Consider the following 17,628-nt stretch of genomic DNA (forward strand, 5'->3'; position numbering starts at 1 on the left):
ATTCAGGGCCTGATTCTGTGGTCTTTACCTCACGCAAAAACCCTTTTGACTCTTATGCAAGGTTTGCAACCTTTTGTGCTAGGACTGCAACATTGTAGCCTCACTACTATTTTTAATTAAGTGCCTTTCACACTTTGGGTATGTCTACACTAAAAACGTAAGTCAACCTACCCTCCTTGGGTAAGTGGAGTGCGTCCTCACCAAGAGCTGTAGTGTAGACACTGACATAGACAAGCAGCCTTACGTTGACCTAACTGTGAAGTGGAGACCAGGCCTTAGACGAAAGTGATGTAAATTTCCTAGCAGAGATGTGTCCAAGCCACAAAGTTCAGATCTGGATCCAAATTTTCAACAAGGTCAGTGTGTTTGAATTTGGGGTTGTGGGCCAGACCCAGTCCTATTTCACTTACAACTAATAATAGCCACTGATTGCTTTCTTATGCTAAAGGCTAGACTGGGGGCTATTATTTAATCTCATTTTTCACAGTCTTAGGCCTGGTCTACACTGGTGGGGGGGAGCGATCTAAGATACGCAACTTCAGCTACGAGAATAGCATAGCTGAAGGCGACGTATCTTAGATCGACTTAGAATCACTTACTTCGCATCCTCGCAGCGTGGGATCAACGGCCGCTGCTGCCCCGTCGATTCTGCTTCTGCCTCTCACCTTGGTGGAGTTCTAGAGTCGACAGCAGAGTGATCGGGGATCAATTTATCGTGTCTACACTAGACACGATAAATCGATCCCTGATAGATCGAGCACTACCCGCCGATCCGGTGGGTAGTGTAGACGTGGCCTTAGTTCCCTCTGATCTTTGTAGCTTTTCAGTGGGTGAAGTTGCAGAGCCATTAGGCTCTTACTCCATTGAAGCCCCCAGTGTCTCGCGCATCACAACATTGTGATTCAAATCTTACAACACAAACGTAACTTTAATTTATGCTCCCAAACAGGCTTAATCCATCCCAGACATAGTTCATTGCTTACTTGCGCAGATCTCTGTGGACCACCCATTATGTGCCACTGTTTGCATGCAGTCTAAGCTATGCGTCAGTGTGGAAGTTTAATCAGAACTTCAGTAACATGGGCAGATCAAGAAGAACTAGCTGGAAGCTTCTTTCTGTCTTTCCAGAAGAGTTGCCAAGTGTTGAATTTTGTATTAATAGTAACTACCTCCTTGACACTTGAACTCAGCCTGCTTTAAACTGTACTTGTTTTAAACTGAAAGGCTGTATCTGTTTCCGGCCCAAGGCCCACAAGGTCTGTTAGGGTATGTCTACACTATGAAATTATGTCAAATTTATAGAAGTTGGTTTTTTAGAAATCATTTTTATATACTCGATTGTGTGTGTCCCCACACAAAATGCTCTAAGTGCATTAAGTGCATTAACTCGGCGGAGTGCTTCCACAGTACCGAGGCTAGCATCGACTTCCAGAGTGTTGCACTGTGGGTAGCTATCCCACAGTTCCTGCAGTCTCCGCTGCCCATTGGAATTCTGGGTTGAGATCCCAATGCCTGATGGGGCAAAAAACATTGTCACGGGTGGTTCTGCGTACATGTCATCAGGCCCTCCCTCCCTCTCTCCCTCTGTGAAAGCAACAGCAGACAATCGTTTCACACCTTTTTCCCTGAGTTACCTGTGCAGACGCCACACCATGGCAAGCATGGAGCCTGCTCAGATCACTTTGCCAATTAGGAGCACATTAAACACCACGTGCATTATCCAGCAGTATATGCAGCACCAGAACCTGGCAAAGTGAAACCGGGCGAGTAGGCGACGTCAGTGCAGTGACGAGAGTGATGAGGACATGGACACAGACTTCTCTCAAAGCACGGGCCCTGGCAATGCATGCATCATGGTGCTAATAGGGCAGGTTCATGTGGTGGAACGCTGATTCTGGGCCCGGGAAAGAAGCACAGACTGGTGGGACCGCATAGTGTTGCAGGTCTGGGACGATTCCCAGTGGCTGCAAAACTTTTACATGCGTAAGGGCACTTTCATGGAACTTTGTGACTTGCTTTCCCCTGCCTTGAAACGCATGAATACGAAGATGAGAGCAGCCCTCACAGTTGAGAAGCGAGTGGCAATAGCCCTGTGGAAGCTTGCAATGCCAGAAAGCTACCAGTCAGTCGGGAATCAATTTGGAGTGGGCAAATCTACTGTGGGGGCTGCTGTGATGCAAGTAGCCAACGCAATCAAAGATCTGCTGCTATCAAGGGTAGTGACCCTGGGAAATGTGCAGGTCATAGTGGATGGCTTTGCTGCAATGGGATTCCCTAACTGTGGTGGGGCCATAGACGGAACCCATATCCCTATCTTGGCACTGGAGCACCAAGCCGGCGACTACATAAACCGCAAGGGGTACTTTTCAATAGTGCTGCAAGCTCTGGTGGATCACAAGGGACGTTTCACCAACATCAATGTGGGATGGCCGGGAAAGGTGCATGATGCTCGCATCTTCAGGAACTCTGGTCTGTTTCAAAAGCTGCAGGAAGGGACTTTATTCCCAGACCAGAAAATAACCCTTGGGGATGTTGAAATGCCTATAGTTATCCTTGGGGACCCAGCCTACCCCTTAATGCCATGGCTCATGAAGCCGTACACAGGCAGCCTGGACAGTAGTCAGGAGCTGTTCAACTACAGGCTGAGCAAGTGCAGAATGGTGGTAGAATGTGCATTTGGATGTTTAAAGGGTCGCTGGCGCAGTTTACTGACTCGCTTAGACCTCAGCGAAACCAATATTCCGATGAAGTGAGCTGTAGCTCACGAAAGCTCATGCTCAAATAAATTGGTTAGTCTCTAAGGTTCCACAAGTACTCCTTTTCTTTTTGCAATATTCCCATTGTTATTACTGCTTGCTGTGTGCTCCAGTAAGACATAGACAAGCAGCCTTATGTTGAGAAGTAAGGGAGACGTTTATGGCGGGGTGGGAGGTTGAGGCAAAATCGCCTGACCACTGGTTATGTACAGCCAGACACCAGGGCAGTTAGAAGAGCCCAGGAGGGCGCGGTGTGCGTCAGAGAAGCTTTGAAAACCAGTTTCATGACTGGCCAGGGTACTGTGTGACACTTTTGTTTATTTCTCCTTGATGAAACCCCCCGCCCCTTGGTTCACTCTACTTCCCTGTAAGCTAACCACCCTCCCCTCCTCCCTTCGATCACCGTTTGCAGAGGCAATGAAGTCATTGTTGCTTCACATTCATGCATTCTTTATTAATTCATCACACAAATAGGGGGATAACTGCCAAGGTAACCCGGGAGGGGTGGTGAAGGAGAGAAGCACCAGGCGGGGTGATAGAGGAGGGAAGGACAAGGCCACACAGCACTTTAAAAGTTTAAAACTTTAAAACTTATTGAACGCCGGCCTTCTGTTGCTTGGGCAATCCTCTGGGGTGGAGTGGCTGGGTGGCTGGAGGCCCCCCCACCGCGTTCTTGGGCGTCTGGGTGAGGAGGCCATGGGACTTGGGGAGGAGGGCGGTTGGTTACACAGGGGCTGTAGCGGCGGTCTGTGCTCATGCTGCCTTTCCTGCAGCTCAACCATATGCTGGAGCGTATGAGTTTGATCCTCCAGCAGCCTCAGCATTGAATCCTGCCTCCTCTCATCATGCTGCCACCACCTTTCAGCTTCAGCCCTCTCTTCAGCCCACCACTTACTCTCCTCAGCCCGCCACCTCTCCTCCCTGTCATTTTGTGCTTTCCTGCACTCTGACATTGTCTGCCTCCACGCATTCGTCTGTGCTCTGTCAGTGTGGGAGGACAGCATGAGCTCAGAGAACATTTCATCGCAAGTGCATTTTTTCGCCTTCTAATCTTCACTAGCCTCTGGGAAGAAGAAGATCCTGTGATCCTTGAAACACATGCAGCTGGTGGAAAAAGAAAAAGGGACAGTGGTATTTAAAAAGACACATTTTACAGAACAATGGGTACACTCTTTCATGGTAAACCTTGCTGTTAACATTACATACATAGCACATGTGCTTTCGCTCCAAGGTCGCATTTTGCCTCCCTCCACCACATGGCTAGCCCCTCACCTCTCCGCCCTCCCCGTGGCTAACAGGGGGAAACATTTCTGTTCAGCCACAGGCAAACAGCCCAGCAGGAACGGGCACCTCTGAATGTCCCCTTAAGAAAAGCACCCTATTTCAACCAGGTGACCATGAATGATATCACTCTCCTGAGGATAACACAGAGAGATAAAGAACGATGTTGTTTGAATGCCAGCAAACATACACTGCAATGCTTTGTTGTACAATGATTCCTGAGTACGTGCTACTGGCCTGGTGTGGTAAAGTGTCCTACCATCGTGGACAGAATAAGGCTGCCCTCCCCAGAAACCTTTTTGGGAGTACATCCAGAAGAGCCGCAAATGCCAGGGCAAATTAATCATTAAACATGCTTGCTTTTAAACCATGTATAGTATTTTAAAAGGTACACTCCCCAGAGGTCCCTTCTCCGCCTGACGGGTCCGGGAGGCAGCCTTGGGTGGGTTCGGGGGGTACTGGCTCCAGGTCCAGGGTGAGAAACAGTTCCTGGCTGTCGGGAAAACAGGTTTCTCCGCTTGCTTGCTGTGAGCTATCTACAACTTCATCATTATCATCTTCCTCATCCCCAAAACTTGCTTTCGTGTTGCCTCCATCTTCATTGAAGGAGTCAAACAACACGGCTCGGGTAGTGGTGGCTGAACCCCCTAAAATGGCATGCAGCTCATCATAGAAGCAGCATGTTTGGGGCTCTGACCTGGAGCAGTCGTTTGCCTCTCTGGTTTTCCGGTAGGCTTGCCTCAGCTCCTTAAGTTTCATGCGGCACTGCTTCGGGTTCCTGTTATGGCCTCTGTCCTTCATGCCCTGGGAGATTTTGACAAAGGTTTTGGCATTTCGAAAACTGGAACGGAGTTCTGATAGCACGGATTCCTCTTCCCATCCAGCGATCAGATCCTGTACCTCCCGTTCGGTCCATGCTGGAGCTCTTTTGCGATTCTGGGACTCCATCATGGTCACCTCTGTTGATGAGCTCTGCACTCACCTGCAGCTTGACACGCTGGCCAAATTTAAATTCAAAAGTTCGCTGGCCTTTTCCTGTCTACCTGGCCAGTGCATCTGAGTTGAGAGTGCTGTCCAGAGCGGTCACAATGGAGCACTCTGGGATAGCTCCCAGAGTCCAATACTGTCTAACTGCGTCCACGGTACCCCAAATTCGACCTGGCAAGGCCAATTTCAGCGCTAATCCCTTTGTCGGGGGTGGAGTAAGGAAATCGATTTTAAGAGCCCTTTAAGTCGAAAAAAGGGCTTCGTCGTGCGGACGGGTGCAGGATTAAATCGATTTAACACTGCTAAATTCGACCTCAACTCCTAGTGTAGACCAGGGCTTAGTCACACTGGTCAGTCCAAAACTGACCACTGGCAAAGGTGTCACTGTCTTTGTTCCTAGGCTCCTAGGGGTCAGCTCATGTCAATGACGTTCCCTGCTGCATTGAAAAATTATTTCAAAGCTGAACTGGGGAATCATTATTGGGTGTCAGGGAGCCAAAGGCATAATTAGTAGGCTTCAAATTCTGGGCTGAGATCCCTGGTATGAGTGACTGACAGTACAGAACAACAGTACAGCCCGTGATGGGACAGCACAGTACAGTGACGCAACAGTACAGCAGTAAGCCAGTGATGGGACACTAGATGGGGAGGGCTCTGAGTTACTACAGAGAATTCTTTCCCAGGTGTCTAGCTGGTGGGCCTTGTGGACATGCTCAGGGTCTAACTTGCCATATTTGGGGTCGGGAAGGAGTTTTCCCCAGGTCAGATTGGCAGAGATCCTGGGTGTTTTATGCCTTCCTCTGCAAGATGGGGCACTTGCTCGTTTAAACTAGAATGGTGAAACTCTGTAACTGGACATTTTTAAATCATGATTTGAAGACTTCAGGAATTTAGCCAGAGGTTAGGGGTCTATTACAGGAAGGAGTTGGTCAGGTTCTGTGGCAGGAGGTCAGACTAGATGGTCTTAAAATCTACGAGAATGTATCTCACGAGTAATGAATAACCTTTAAAACATAAGTGAGGGCAAGTATCTGTTATTTTAATCCATTGTTTCAATCCCTTCCCAGCAGGGTATGTGGTTCCAGGCAGAACAGTGTTTTAGAAGTAAGTATTTATCCTTCACCCCACACTTCTTTTGTTGTTTGTCCTTTGTGCTAATTACAAATAAAATCATTAAGATCAGTCCTCCTATCCATACTCTTGTGCACTGCCCATTCCATTTGTGGGGAGAGGCAGAAATCAGATTACACAGTAAAGATCACAAAGATCAGATTAACAGGGAATCTATCTCTGCTAATATTTAAATCAACAAGCATTACAAAGCAAGTAATTAAAAACACAGAAAATCCTTCCAGCCATCTTAATCACAGCAGCTATAAAAGTCATTCTGCAGGACTGGAAGGATTCCTCCCAACTAAATATTGATCCCTGGACACATTCCATACTTAAGGCATTCAAATTTGAAAAAGTATATGGTTTGAAAAAACAAGAAGCCGAACATTTTTATACATTTTGACTACATGGTGGTCTGATTATGACTTTTTGAATGAAACAATATCCACTTCATACTGCAAGTATATGTTGTAGTATACGGCTGTGTGGCCCAATCCTATCCGGTGTGTATGTTTAGTACACATATTAAACAGGCAATAGATGATGGGAAGGTAATAAAGGCTTTATTGGTGAGTCTGGAAGGGCCACATTACCCTAGAGAGGCTGTGACACGACACCCTACAAATATTGTCCTGTAAATATGTTGTTTCGTCTACAACAGAAACAAAAAATGTGTTTCAACAACAAAGTGCTGGCACACTGTGGGTTGTATTATTCAGACTAAGTAATTGTAGCACAGTAGCACCGAGAAGTCCCCGACCCATTTTGCTGGGCACCTTCCACACACATAAGAAAAAGACAGTCCCTGCCCCAAAGAACCTGTGTATATGGACCCTTAGGTCTGTGGATGATCTGGGCAAAAACAGGCTGAGGAGTGGTTTTGCATAGATCATTAAAAAAAATTCTGTTTCACACAGTTTTGCCGCAAAACAAGCTAAAACTCAGGGGTTCTGACTGAGTTTTGTTCTGAGATCAAATATCAGTAGAATAACAATATTTAATCTCAAAACTTAATTGTCTATTCAGTAAATTTGTGTTTAAGTCTTAGGGGTCATCTTGTGAACAATATGTTTGAGTGCTGCAAAGCTACCAATGACATACATTGGTTAATTTTACTTCAATAATAGGTTTGTGCAGGTAAAGCACTCTTTCTGCATGTAAAAGCATGAACGATTTCAATGTATCCATTCAGTACAAGTGCTCAGGACATTCATTAAGGAAATCCTAAGAGCTGCACTGACAGTGGGAATTGGAGAATGTGATTATGGGCCTCCAGGAATATCTGGTGTTTGATTTGACATCAGCATTTGGGATTGCCAATGTTAGTTTGTATGTGCAATTGCCTATGGAGATGGAAGAATGTCAAATGTTCTTGGGCAATCATTGAATCACAGAAATGTAGGGCTGGAAGGGATCTTGAGGGGTCATCTAGTCCAGCCCCCCTGCACTGAGGCAGGACCAAGTATGTAGACAATGCCTGGCAAGTGTTCTTAAAAACTTCCAATGATGTGGATACTACAACCTCCCTTGGAAACCTGTTCCAGTGATTAGCTATCCTTATAGTTAGAAAACGTTTCCTAATATCTAACCTAAATCTCCTTTGCTGCAGATTAAGCCCATTACTTTTTGTCCTACCTTCGGTGGCCAGGGAGAATAATTGACCACCATCCTCTTCATAACAGCCCTTAATATATTTGAAGACTGTCATCAAGTCACCTCTCAGTCTTCTTTTCTCAAGACTACACATGACCAATTTTTAAACCTTTCCTCACAGGTCAGGTTTTCTAAATTTTTATCATTTGTGCAGCTCTCCTCTGGACACTCTCCAAGCTGTCCACATCTTTCTTAAAGTGTGGCGAACAGAACGGGACACTACTCCAGCTGACACCTCACCGGTGCTGAGTACAGTGAAACAATTGCCTCACGTATCTGAGGCCTGGTCTACACTACGAGGTTAGGTCGAATTTAGCCATGTTAGGTCAATTTTATAATGAATGCATCTACACAACCAACACCATTCCGCTGACCTAAAGGGCTCTTAAAATTGACTGCTGTACTCCTCCCCGATGAGGGGAGTAGCGCTAAAATCGACCTTCCTGAGTCGAATTTGGGATAGTGTAGATGCAGCGCTGTGCAATTCGATGGTATTGGCCTATGTGACCGCTCTGGACAGCACTTTCAACTCCGATGCACTAGCCAGGTACACAGGAAAAACCCTAGGAACTTTTGAATTTCATTTCCTGTTTGGTCAGCATGGTGAGCTCAGCAGAACAGGTGACCATGCAGTCCCAGAATTGCAAACGGGAGACACTGGATCTGATTGCAGTATGGGGAGAAGAATCTGTGCAGGCTGAACTCCAATCCAACAGAAAAAATGCTGATATATATGCCAAAATCGCACAGGACATGGGTGGAGAGAGGCTACACCAGGGACACACAGCAGTGCCACGTGGAAGTCAAGGAGCTCAGGCAAGCCTACCAAAAGACAAAGGAGGCAAACAGTCACTCCGGATCAGAGCCCCATACATGCTGCTTCTATGATCAGCTACATGGCATTCTACGGAGGCACCCGACCACTACCCCACCACTGTCTGTGAACACCTGCAAGGGGGGAGTCTCACACAACATGGAGGAGGATTTTGTGAATGAGGAAGAGGAGAGGAGGAGGAGGAAGAGGAGAATGCTCAGGAGGCAAGCGGGGAATCTGTTCTCCCCAGCAGCCAGGACCTTTTCCTCATCCCAGAGATAATATCCTCCCAGGGCCTATTGTTCCCTGACCCTGAAGGCAGAGAAGGCACCTCTGGTGAGTGCACATTTGCAATGACACTACAGGGGTTAAAAGCAATGGTGTTAAATGTTTAATTTACCCTGAACAATTGGGATGCATTCGCGGCCAGTACAGCTAATGGAAAAGTCTGTTAACGTGTCTGGGGATGGAGCAGGAATCCTCCAGGGACCTCTCCATGAAGCTTTCCTGGAGGTACTCTGAAAGCCTTTGCAGAAGGTTTCTGGGGAGGGCTGCCTTATTTCGTCCTCCAGGGTAGGACACTTTACCATGCCAAGCCAGTAGCAAGTGGTCTGGAATCACTGCAGCATGAAGCATAGCAGCAAATGGTCCTGGGTTTTGGTCGCTTTCATGCAACGTTCAGTCTTTATCTTTCTGTGTCAGCCTCAGGAGAGTGATATCATTCATGGTCACCTGGTTGAAACAGGGAAAGTTTTGTAACGGAACAGTAATCCCCTCTGTTTGGTGATCCCCGACACATTAGACCACGGGCATGCTGGGCTGTTTTCACTTGGCTAAAAGGGATCATCCTGGAGAATAGCCACACGGGGGAGGTAGGGGTGTGTTACATATCCAACCCAAAACCACAGCCCCTCCTTTTAAATGGCAAACACAACCGGCATTGGTTGCTAGGGGAAAGGAGGGCACTGCAGTTTGAAAGCATTCCCACATGCTGTTGTGCCTTTAATAATGTCTCTTTGAGAAACTGTTAATGCTCCTGAACTCCTTTTCTCCTAGATATTCTTCCGATGGGACCTTACCTACTAGTTTTCTGTGTTTGCTAAAGTCTGTTTTTTCAAAAATCCATTGTCCTTATTCTGCTGCTCTCATTCCTTCCTTTAATTAGAATAATTAAATCTAGTATTCATGTTCACTTTCACCCAAATTGCCTTCAACTCCTGTTAGTCAGAATCAAGTTTAAATGGCTGTCCCCCTGGTTACTGCCACACCTTTTGACACAGCAATTCTTGCTGGAATCACATTGCATGGTCAAGGAAACCAAAGCCCTCCCATCAATGTTATCTGCAGAGCTATGCATTCATCTCCAGGATGCGTGTGTTCCTGCTTGGATCCTTACCTTCAACAGGGAAATTCCACCAGTTGGTTATCTTTTACTATTCAGATTGTCTTTTCTCTCACATTTATAAACTCTTCTTCCCAATTTAGGCCCACTGGCTTGTCTGAACTGATATTGCAAAGGAATTCTAGTAGAACTGGGTTTACAATCCCTCTTGCATGAAATCACATTTTTCAGTGCTCAACCCTAAAATTGTAGTCCTTGCTAATAAATACATGGATCTATCTTAATTATTTGTGTATGCAAAATCCAATTCCTTTGGCCGTATGCTTGATAATTCCTCATACGAATGCCAAAGTTGGAGGTGGTATCAACCAAAACCAAGACCTGAAAAAAAAATTTCAGGAAGTTTGGATCCAGGTTTGGTTCTAAAATATTTGACTTGGATCCTCTCTATTGACCTTTGTTTGAGCTGATCATTACTGAGGGTCAAAGATAGTAACTGCATTGCCACTGATGACCTACAATAGGCATTGTTCAATTCTCGCTTAGTGGCACAATGACTAGCTGAATGTTCCAATGCCTCTTTTTGAAAGAAAGATGTTGCTTCAAGCCAAAGTGATAAAGATCCCTCCATTGCTGTTGGTAAAGGGAAACATCTTTGATTATTTTTCAGATTAAGCCTTTATAAAAATGTAATATCTCCATAGCCTGGATAAGCCCTTGCAAATGTTTAAATACTTATTTGAAAATACCTGACTCTTCTAAAGTCTTCTATCTTACTTCTGTTCCCCTATTTACCATGTCCCATCTTTCCAGCTAGAGTGCTCTCCCTTTTCCCAACCCCATTTACTACAACACTCTTTCATCCAAAATAGTACAGGACCTCAAAATCAGGTTTGGGATAAAGGGGAGTGTTACTGGGTATGTGATTCACATTGAACAATGTTTTAGAGGGAGTTGACCATTGAAATAGTTTGGATACACATGTGTTTTTCTGCATTTCTCTTCCTCAGCTCCCCAGTCTGCTCCTCACATCCATTCCCCTGTCTTCTACAAGTATTGCTAGATGGATCCTCCTGGTGAGGAGTGGATATCTTCCATTCGCCATTCCTCCACCTATTCTGCTTCCCTTTCTCCTTCCCACAACAATCTTCCCCCTCCTCAGCTGTTAATGGAAGGAATTACCTGTGTATAAGGTACTCTTCAAATCTCACCCTCTCTGTCTTCCTTCCTTCTGGAACATTTGTTTTTCCTGCCCTTAGCAATCAGGCTCCCTACATGCAGAACAGGGTTTTATAAATATTTAGCAGGTGATGTGTCAGAGTGCAGTGTGTTTACCGACCTAGGAGCTAGCAGTGAATTTGTAATAGTCACTGCTGCAGGTGCTATGTAGGAGCAGGTACACAGTATTGAATTCCAGCACAACTCTCTTCTAGAGGGTTTGCTTGTTCTTCTCAAATCTGTTTGTATGAGAAAAAGGCCATCTGTGAATTTTGGCACATATTGAGTTCAGGCCTTGATTCCTTTCTGCATGGAGGTTTTATCCAACCCAACGCAATAAATAACTGTCAGATTAAGCACAGCCGTGCAAATGTTACTGTACTTGCATTGTAAAAGCTCCCTTTTATGTGGGCGTCCTCTGAAATAAGGCAACCATTCCTTGGCCCTCGGTTACGCTCAGCCCTGTTCTAATCACCCTGTTTCGGATGTACAGCTTGCTGTGAAAAACAAATGACTGGAGCTATTAAATGCAGTCTTCTTGTGAGTGTGCCCAGCGGTCATATTGTAATAGCTATTACATTACACACAGTGGTTTGCCATAGACTGAGGAGGCAGGAACAGCAGATTTTTGACAAAAACACAAGCCCTGCACCTGCAACTCAGCCTAATATCATTTGTAGCTAGGAAATTCTTTCAGAAATGTTTGTAATGGTCTCCCAGGTGACTAGGCCCAGATTACCAGCTATGTGTGTGTGTCACCTTCCCCTGGGACATTAGAGGTCTGAAAATATTTCAGCGGCTTCTAATGCTGGAACAATCACTCAGTTCATACAGATGAGTCAGGGTGCAGCTGGTACACACGTGCACCAACCAAAATGTAGTCCTCTTGTTCCTCTGAGTATATCTACAGCCATCCTAGGAAGTTACATACAATTGGATCACTAAATTGGATGTTACATACAATGTGATCACTAAAAAGGCAGGCACAGTTAGACATCTATGAGTTATACTGGCATATTTTCACGTATGAGTGAGCCTGTCTAAACTGCATGCTTTGGTTCTGTGCACCAGTCACTGTAATGGTGAATGTAGATGTGCCTTGTAAATGGTCATCTCCATACATGGCTGGTGTGATTTTGTGTACAACTTAGGCGCACAAATCTGTGTGCAATTTATGTGCATTCCTAAAGCTGAGATTTGCAAAGAAGCCCAAGGAATTTGGACACATAGCTCCTGTTAAATTCCTTAGTCAGGTCTGAAAATCTTACCCTTGCATTTCTGAAAATCAATCCCACAGTGTCTGGCAAGGTGTTAGTCAGAAGCCTTACTGGGGAGCAAAGAATCCCTGCCAATAACCCTTAGAAATGATGATAAGAAATCCAATGGAGCGGGTATTCACCCATGAAAGCTTGTGCTCCAATACCTCTGTTAGTCTATAAGGTGCCACAGGACTCGTTGCCGCTTTTACAGACCCAGACTAACACGGCTACCCCTCTGATACAAGAAATTAGATGTTGCACAGGCTCACCAACCCCCCCGATCTGAGTAATCGCAAGCTGATGCCCCCATCCCAGCTCAGATAAAAAACAATAAACCAAAATACCTGTGTTGCAACTCAGGCGCAGCTTGAATTAGGTTGTAAATAACGTTCTAGTCAGAATCCATCATGGGTGGCTAGAGAGGCAAGCTGGTGCACGACTCCCGGGGCATTACAATGAAAGCTACATTGCTTATTGCTGTGAGCCAGATCTTGCAAGGTGCTGAGCACGTCCTGAGGGTGCTGAGCACATCCTCAGCTTCCTTTGAGACTTCAGTGTGCTCAGCACCAGGCCTCATCTCTGCACCATACAACATCAAGTTCATTTTAGGGTCATCATAGGAACCCAGAGATTTAATCTCAGGAAGCCCATGGCCCCTGGCTGTCTTGTGTAGCAAGGCTGCTGCTGTCACAGAGCTAAATAAATGAACAACCAAAGCAATGGTACCACATTAGGAAATAAAATTATGAAAATCCAGTGTCTGTAAAATAAAGAAAAATAAACTGTTGTCTAGATTTTAAAGAGGTCATAGATTTGTAACAGTGTTGTCTTCAAAATGGCTACAAATGCCTTGCTAATCATTCAATAGGGTTTTGAATGGGAAATGAATTAAATTATTATCAGCCAAATTCTGATCTAGGTTAAACTGGTGTAAGTCTGGAGTAACTCCATTGCTTTCAGTGCAGTTACTCTGAATTCACATTTTCATAACAGAAACACAAGAAATGTAACATGTTCATCTCGGTTTGTATAATACATAGTTAAGAACATAAGAACAGTCATACTACATCAGACCAAAGGTCCATCTAGCCCAGTATTCTGTCATCCAACAGTGGCCAGTGCCAGGTGCCCCAGAGGGAATGAACAGAACAGGTAATCATCAAGTGATCCATCCCCTCTTGCCCATTCCCAGCTTCTGGCAAACAGAGGCTAGGGACACCGTCCCTTTCCATCCTGACTAATAGCCATTAATGGACCTATCCTCCATGAACTTATCTATTTCTTTTTTTAACACTATTATAGTCGTGGCCATCACAACATCCTCTGGCAAGGAGTTCCACAGATTGCCTGTGATTGTATGAAAAAAATACTTCCTTTTGTTTGTTTTAAACCTGCTGCCTATTAATTTCATTTGGTGACCCCTAGTTCTTGTGTTATGAGTCTGTTAGTTGTCTGTACATAGTTCACGAAACTGTGTTGCAATTGGTTATTAACAAGGTGTTGTGTTTTATTTTTGTAATTTATGGTCAATTTCTCAGATGGAATAAATTGGGGGTAGCACCATTGCAGTCAATGGGACTACGTCAATTTATACCAGCTGAGAATCTGCCCTTCTGATTGGCTGTTCTGATAACAAAGAATTTGTTACTTTAAAACAATCTGCCTCAGTGTCTCCTATTTTAAAAAAGACACTTTCATAAGTATACAGCAAGAGAGATGATGTAAATACCTACAAAGACAGATGGCTGTTATAAAGAGGACAGTGATTAATTGTTCCCCATGTCCACTGGAGATAGGACAAGAAGTAATGGGCTTGAGCTCCAGTGCTAAAATAGGGATATGCGTTCCGTCTATGGCCCCACCACAGTTAGGGAATCCCATTGCAGCAAAGCCATCCACTATGACCTGCACATTTCCCAGGGTCACTACCCTTGATAGCAGCAGATCTTTGATTGCGTTGGCTACTTGCATCACAGCAGCCCCCACAGTAGATTTGCCCACTCCAAATTGATTCCCGACTGACCGGTAGCTGTCTGGCATTGCAAGCTTCCACAGGGCTATTGCCACTCGCTTCTCAACTGTGAGGGCTGCTCTCATCTTGGTATTCATGCACTTCAGGGCAGGGGAAAGCGAGTCACAAAGTTCCATGAAAGTGCACTTACGTATGCGAAAGTTTCGCAGCCACTGGAAATCGTCCCAGACCTGCAACACTATGCGGTCCCACCAGTCTGTGCTTCTTTCCCGGGCCCAGAATCGGCGTTCCACCGCATGAACCTGCCCCATTAGCACCATGATGCCCACATTGCCAGGGCCCGTGCTTTGAGAGAAGTCTGTGTCCATGTCCTGATCACTCTCGTCACCGCGCTGACGTCGCCTACTCGCCGGGTATCGCTTTGCCAGGTTCTGGTGCTGCATATACTGCTGGATAATGCGTGTGGTGTTTAATGTGCTCCTAATTGCCAAAGTGAGCTGAGCGGGCTCCATGCTTGCCGTGGTATGGCGTCTGCAGAGAAAAAAGGCGCTGAACAATTGTCTGCCGTTGCCCTGACGGAGGGAGGGGCGACTGACGACATGGCTTGCAGGGTTGGCTTACAGGGAATTAAAATCAACAAAGGGGGTGGCTTTACATCAAGGAGAAACAAAAACAACTGTCACACAGAATGGCCCCCTCAAGGATTGCACTCAAAACTCTGGGTTTAGCAGGCTAATGCTCAACCCACTAAGCTATCCCTCCCTCTTGTATTTCAGGCAGAACTTCATGGAGGGGAGGGGGGGAGCAAATGAATACAAAACTAATCTGATCTATATCTTGTTTTGATCCACTCCCTCTATTTTTTACATCTTTGGCTGGCAGCAGATGGTGCAGAAGGACTGCAAGCCAACCACATCTCTTGGCTGCTCGGCAGAAGATGGTACAATAGGACTGCTAGCCATCCTCATCTCCTGCCTGCCTGGCAAAAGATGGTACAATAGGACTGCTAGCCATCCACATCTCCTGCCTGCTCACCATAAAATGGTACAATAGGACTGCCTGCAGGACTAAAGAGAGTGACCTGGTCGAGTCACTCCTAATGTAGTCACTGCACCCATGTCTGCCCAGGCACTCCTGACCGATGCGGCCAGGAGCACCTCGGACAAGACGATGATGGCTACCAGTCCTATTGTACCGTCTGCTGCCACAAGGCAATGGGTTGCTGCTGCTGTGTAGCAATGCAGTACCACGTCTGCCAGCATCCAAGAGACATACGGTGACAGTGAGCTCAGCAGGCTCCAGCCTTGCCGTGGTATGGCGTCTGCACAGGTAACTCAGGAAAAAAGGCGCGAAATGATTGTCTGCCATTGCTTTCACAAAGGGAGAGAGGGAGGGAGGGCCTGATGACATGTACCCAGAACCACCTGCGACAATGTTTTTTGCCCCATCAGGCATTGGGATCTCAACCCAGAATTTCAATGGGGAGCGGAGACTGCGGGAACTGTGGGATAGCTACCCACAGTGCAACACTCCAGAAGTCGACGCTAGCCTCGGTACTGTGGAAGCACTGTGCCGAGTGAATGCACTTAATGCACTTAGAGCATTTTGTGTGGGGACACACACAATCGACTATTTAAAAACGATTTCTGCAAAACCGACTTCTATAAATTTGACCTAATTTCGTAGTGTAGACATACCTTAAGACACTCCAACCGGTCAGCTTTTTAGAAGCACATACTTTATTGGCGTTACCCAGCACTGACTGATTTATAAGTGACACCAAGTAAAAGAGATAAACATAGAGATACTTACAAGCAAATACAAGTGAAAACACGCTTATAAAAATCTAAAATTTAATCTAGCAAGATACAGTCATTGTTCAAGATAGTTTCTCTCTCCTACAGTCTCCTTTCCAGCTTTTACTGGCCAGGACCCATCACAGAGATGAAATCACTTGTTTTCTTTGTCTCCTAAGGTGAAGAATAAAGATGGAGTCTTTCTCTGTTCCTTATATCCCCAAAGGGATGCCTTTGTCTTTCAAGTCAGGAAGGCCTCCTGGGGATTCAGTCTCCTGTGTCTCTCTGGGGTGCAGGAGTCATGTTACTTCTTTGTCTCTGGAGTTCAGTACCAGGATAACCCCTGCTGGTTGAGCTCGGTGGCTTTGCTTACTGCTAATATGTAAATTGAGGTAAATCTGTATTCCTTTGTCAAGGACAGACATGTTTATCACCTTTACCTAAGCTAGGCTGTCTTGTCTTAAACGTGTTCCAGCAACGTCATACAGAGGGAATTCATAACTTCACATATAAGGTTAACACATGCATTTTATAATGATACTAATAACCAGCATGGTATTAGCTTTCATACGATACCTTACACACTGACTTTTGGATAAATAATGTGACAACAGAGTGTTGGGTGCAGTCACTGGTGGATTAGCCAGTGGGCCAATGGGGCCTGTGCACAGGGGCCCCAGCCAATTGGGGACCCCCAGAAAAATGGGCGCTCCCTTGCCTGGACGTGTTCTGCCCACATGCCTGGTGCTCCTACCAGAGGGTTGCCCCACTCCGCGTGCCCAGCTCTCCTGCTGAGGAGCGGGGGAAGCCCCCACGCCCTAACCCAGCTCCCCGGCAGGAGTGCCGTGGGGAGCGGGGGGGAAGCTCCTGCACCCTGACCCCATTTCCCCGGCAGGAGTGCCAGGTGGGTGGGAGAAGCCCCCACATCCCAATCCTACTCCCCAGCAGGAGTGCTGGGCAGGTGGATTTGTATGGGGCAAGCCCCCATGCCCCAACCCCATTTCCTCGGCAGGAGTACTGCGGGGGAGGCGGCAGGGGGACTACAGGCAGAAGGGGTGGGGAGGGGTCCCACTTGCTCTGGTCCAGGGCCCCAGAAACCCCTAATTCCCCTCTGGGTGCAGTAAATTGGTTGGGTCGGATAAGAGACAATGTACCCTATGCCAGTGGGCATTAGGGTTCTTGGGATCAAAGGGAGCTCATTTCCAAAGCATTGGCTACTGGAGCTTTTAGGTTGCTAATTCTGATCTCAGTGGATCATCAAAGATGCATGGGACAGATTCTGCCACTCTTATATGGGATACCGCCTTACTCCTATAGTAGTTCTGTTGTAATGAATTAGACTACTTTAGGCAGAAAGTGCTACTCACTGCGAGTAAGCGTGGCAGAATCTGGTCTAAAGTTATTTTAAATGCTATCTGACGTCAAGAACTAGGACTA

General features: G+C 46.1%; 1 protein-coding gene across 5 annotated transcripts in view; it reads left to right on the forward strand.

Moving 5' to 3' along the window:
• Nucleotides 1-17,628, forward strand: part of LOC311517326 (uncharacterized protein) — a 149,648-nt gene that overhangs the window by 17,226 nt on the left and 114,794 nt on the right. The window lies entirely within an intron of this gene.

The sequence above is a fragment of the Lepidochelys olivacea genome, assembly GCF_965140295.1.
Source record: "Lepidochelys olivacea isolate rLepOli2 genome assembly, chromosome: 3".
NCBI classification, from domain to species: Eukaryota; Metazoa; Chordata; order Testudines; family Cheloniidae; genus Lepidochelys; species Lepidochelys olivacea.